Here is a 5,320-nt window from a genome sequence, read left to right as displayed (position 1 = left end):
TATTAAGGTATTGGTGAAAAACTGTTAATCGGCATGGGCTCTGATGGGACATCTGAGGGTGTTATTAGAGATTCTAAACTCCCAACTACACTTAGGCAAGAATATATGAAAAGGAAATCTCTGGCTGCACTTATAAGCAAGACAAGATTTTCAAGAGTAATGTGAGAAATTCCAAATGCCAGAGACTGAAATAATTCAAGTTGCCTAGTAATGCTGATTTCCTCCTTCACCCCTTACCTATTGCTGAAGACTATCTCATCCACATCAAAATGGTAATGAAACCTGTCTGCTCGCTGGAGTCCAAGGTAAATACTGTAGGAGGATTTAAACCATGACTTTATACTTTAGTGTCCATGAATACATTCTCTTCCACTGACTGTTTGAGACCAGGGAGTAACAAGTTGCCAAGCAGCAGGAAGATGTGGCTGAAGCACTGATGGCCTAAGTGACTGCCCCAGCCATTTCCACTGTGAACATGTACATGGAGCCCCATGAAACTTATATCAAACCTATAGACTGTATCTCTTCTGCACTGAATTTGGATCTGATGAACAGCCAGTTTTCAGAAGAGTGAACACCCAGTTTTCAGAAGACTAAGCATGAGTGAACAGCAGCAATATCACCCTCAGAAGACAGAGAAACCATAGTTTTAGCCATTGCCAAGGACTCTGGGATCAACAAGACATTAATGAAATTAAATATCTGGAGAATCTCAAAGGCAAGTATAACCTACAGGAAAACCTACTTTCCCTCATTCAGGCCTTACCAGACATTCCTACCAATATGATTTGTAAGAACTGCTGCAAATCAGAGATTTGCCAAACAGAGATCAGCGCATCTCTAATGATGACAAAGATTCACTCACTCAGCATCTGAAGTTTCAGTCAGGTTCATTGTGAAAAACAGTCAATGGTGATTGAAGGTATCCTGCCTGCGGTGCCCATGATTGCCTCCTGCTTAGCTACACTGGTCTGCAGGAGTACCCAAACTGGGTACATCAGGGCAGCTCTTTCCAAAAGGGCTCTTTGTCTATGTCATTATTTAAGTTGGTCACTAGTCCAGTAGATATTTTAAGCCAAATTCTTACCAAGTGAGTAAAAGCACTAAGTAACATACAGAGATAAAATCCTGTATCAGATGTGGACATGACTTCATCTGGATATGATGAGGAGTCTGAAGCAGTGGGCAGAAATCACTGGTTTAATGTGGTATGTTGTGAGAAATAGTTTGTGCATAACCTAAATATCAATGAACTAAATAAATGCATTTACCATGTGAGGACATCTTTTTTGAATTAATACTAAATTACTTAGTTAATCCTTGAGAACACCTTAAACAAAAAGAGTCTGAAACAATGGATGCCAAATTAGTTAAACTGTTGTATAAAATCCAACAACTAGTATTTAAACTAGTGTATAAAATAGACCTATAAGACAGCCTGTTTTGGTTTTACCATCTAGCTCAATTACACTCACCTCACCTGGCTTCATACGCCAACATAATGCCTTAACACAAAAAATCTGTCACTGGAGTTGTCATTATTTAATTAATCATACAAACCAAAAAATGTGCATTGTGAAATGTGTTAAAACGTAATTATTAATAATCCTATTCATATTTATGTGATTAAACTGGAGGAGTACTGTCAGTGGTTAGTAACATATTGTTCAGCAATTCTCAGTCTGCTAATCCAGCAATCCAGAAGTGCTGGGTAACATCAGGCACTGCTTAGCAGTGGTGCTCCACTCAACGACTCAGTGATTCCTAAAAGAATTCAGTATCTCTTACCAGGAGCTGCAGTACACGTCCTGCTCAGGAGTGTCTTGCCCAGTTTGCTGCAGGAGGAGGGAAGGCGAGTGTAAAAGAGACAGCTGTGCCCCCAGCTGTCAGCCCACAACTGTTTGTCTCTAGGACAAGCCAAACAAAACCCAGAGATGTCTTTGCTTGGGCAGGTCAGACCTCATTCCTCATTCCTCAATCTCGCTGCAGCCATCTGAGAAGTGACCTCTGGGCCAAAACTGATTGTACACAGGCATCTGTGTTTACCAAGAAGGGCACTTTGCTCATTTCAGGATTTACTTGTACGTCTTCCTAGTAACTCTCACTCCTCTACCTAGCTGAGTCATCCTACTGATTGAATGGCAGGAGAATTAAAAAATTCTGGTGAGTTTCTTGTTTCTTTCCTGCCCAATAAACATTTCTGGATTTGGCTTGTAGCTCTTCTTGAGGTTGGGCTGCCTCAGACATTTGGCTGTACCTGATGATGGTATATTTCTCAGAGACTAGCCAAGACCCTTCTCAGCAAGAGGCACAGTCTTGACTTTGGGCATGATTGAGTCACTGCTTGATAAAATCTTACATTGACAAAACACGGCTGAAAAATCTAACTTTGAGTACAAGTTGCAATATATAATAAGAGCAATTAAAGTGTGTGAACAAAATTCATGTGATATTTTATAGCTCCTTTTGTGTACTGAAGGTGTAAGAGCTGTGTAGATCACTTACTCAAGGGAAAAAACATGTAAATGCCATGTATCCACATGGGAGCCCCAACTTATGTCATAGTTCAGTAATACAGACTCAGTTAAGGATATGCATCACTTTCTAGATGTTGCCTGGGCCAGAAAGGTTTCTGTATCCATCCCTTGGGAACAACAGAAAGCATCTTTGTTGAACATTAGCACCTTTGAGGATCTGCCAGTTGAACCACTTATAAAATGTCACTAAGCATTTTCCATCAGAATAGACATTGTAAGTTGTTATTTTCAGTTAGCATTAAACATTTTTTGCAAGGTCACTACCACTGGCTGCTGGTTCAGCTCTCTGAACTGGTTTGTGGCTCTACACCAAGAGTCAAGCAAGCAAATAATAGAAGATTGTATCCATTTTTCTCAGCAATTAGAGGATCAGCCTCAGTTGGTTGAGTATTCTGCATCTTACTAGTATTATTTACTAGAAAAGCTTGAAGAGTAACATTTCAAGAGGCACTTGAAAGAGAAAGTTTCAAGCAGAAGAGCCAGTATCATTCAAGTAAAACAATTTGAAGGAAAGGAGATAGGTACATGTCTCAATTTTTTTTTTTTTTTTTTTTTTTTTTTTTGGAGGTAAACTAGTTACTCACCGTTTGGGTTTTTGGCCTAACTTTACAAACCAATTAAGATAGAAATCTTTCCAATTTCCAATGCATTGAAACAGGGATCAATGTGCACTATGATAAATCTACAGATATGACTCCACCATCTATTTTCACACAATTGGCCAACCCACCAAAACACGACGTTTTCAGTTTAGCCTGCACTGTTGATTGCATGACCACATGACTGGTTGCAAAGAAGAGGGCTGGATTAGGGCTGCCAGTTCAGGCCAGTGGGGAATTGCAGACCAGGGCAACAGCACCCATGGTCTCTGTATGGGCCAGTGACAAGAGCTGCAGTCCTCTGGTAAGCCAGCAAGCAGTGACATGATCAACACAACACATGGCCCTGGTGAGAAAATTGTACTCTGGGGAGAAAAGAAATATCAGCAAGATTAAATTATTTATTTCTCTAGTCTTCTGGAGCAGTGTCCATGCCATACCATACCATGTCCATGTCTGATTGCTTTCTTTTTGACACATGAAATCTAATTTTTGTGATTCATAAATTTTTAACATTTACTTCATTTTCCCCCCTTTTCTCACTGTAACATTGTATTTTTATTTGATACAGTTTTATTAAATCTTATTTGTTTTGCAGGACCTGGTTTTTGGTAGCAGGTGGGCCGCAGAGATGGCTTCTCTTGAAAGCTGCTGGAAGCTTCCACCATGTCCAGCAGAGCCAATCCTTGATGGCTTTGAAGACAAATGTGCAGCTGGCCAAAACTGGGCCAATAAGAGAGGTTGGTGATGCCTCTGTAATGGCATATTTAAGAAGGAAATCAAAACAAAGTCAAAGGTGTTTCTGCTAGTCAGGGTAAAGGAGGAGGTGAGACCATGTGAGGGAAAAAACATGGAGACACAAAGGTCAGTGGAGAGGGAAGGGATGAGGTGCTCCAGGTCCCGGAGCCGAGATTCCTCTGCAGGCCGCGGAGAGACCACGGCGAAGCAGCTGAGCCCCCGCAGCCCATGGAGATCCACAGGAGATGCAGAGATCCACCCACAGCCCATGCTGGAGCAGGTGGATGTAAGAGGCTGTAATCCAGTGAGAGACCTGGTGGAGAGAGGGGCTCTGCTTCCAGGCTGGAGCAGCCTATCCTTGGATGACTCCACCCCATAGAAAGAGAGACCCATCTCACAGCAGTTTTGGGACTTCCCAGCCTGGGAAGGGAGTTCACATTGCAGTAGATATGGTAGGGCAGCTACTCGTGAGAAGTGGACCCACAGGAGAAGTTCATGGAGGACTGTCACCCGTGGGAAGGGACCCCACAGACTCACAGGGGAAGGACTCCTCTCTTGGAGCAGTGGAAAAAAAAATCTTGGTGATGAACTGACCCAAAAACCCCCATACCCTGTCAGTGGAAAGGAAGGAGGGCCTGGGGAGAAAAGGTGCTTTAAAGGCTCATTTTGCTTCTCATTACCCTCTTCTGTTCATAATAAATTCACCTGGCAGCCTGAAGTTGAGCCTGTTACGCCCTTGAAGTTCTTTTTTTTTATTCTCCCGATCCTTATCTAAACTCATGAAGTCTTTGTTAACTTTTTTCCTCTCCTCTGCCCAGCTGTGGCAGGGAAGGGTGAGAGAGCAACTCTTGTTTGTGCCTGGCATTGGGCCAGTGTCAAACCATGACAAAAAGATAATATAAAAAGTTTTGATTTTACAGGGCCCTCATTTCCAGAAGGTTTTTTTTTTTTAAAAAAAAGGAAGACTTTTACAGCTAAGTGTCTTATCACTTGTACTCTGTTGCCAGTAATAGCAAGAATGGAGTCTCATTTACATTGTTATTAAATCACAGTTAATTTATTATTCTACCTTTCAAATTGCCAAATAAGTTGCATATCTGTAATAGAGAGAACTTGGTTCTTGTGTTGAATTTTGCTGTTGAAGTGGGACAACTCGTTTTTCCAGTAATACTGCAGCTAGCACAAATGAAAATATTTTTAAAGTTCACATAGCAAAAACTTGAGTATTAGAAATATAATATTTAATCAGAAGCACATGTATTAAGGAAAGGGATTATTTTTTTATAATATTCTTCAGAGTTAATTCTTGCAGAGGGATTTGTTTACTTGATAAGCTCAATGGATGGGCATGTTCAGAACCCTTGTAAATTCCCTTAGCTCTGATCAAATTTTAAAAGCTTTGTCTGGCTTGTTTCCCGTTATCTACAACTGACTAATGGATGTGCA

Source organism: Lonchura striata, chromosome 3 (assembly GCF_050655825.1).
Source record: "Lonchura striata isolate lonStrDom1 chromosome 3, ASM5065582v1, whole genome shotgun sequence".
Lineage (NCBI taxonomy): Eukaryota > Metazoa > Chordata > Aves > Passeriformes > Estrildidae > Lonchura > Lonchura striata.
The sequence above is the reverse complement of the archived record's forward strand: the minus strand, read 5'-3'. Positions refer to the sequence as shown.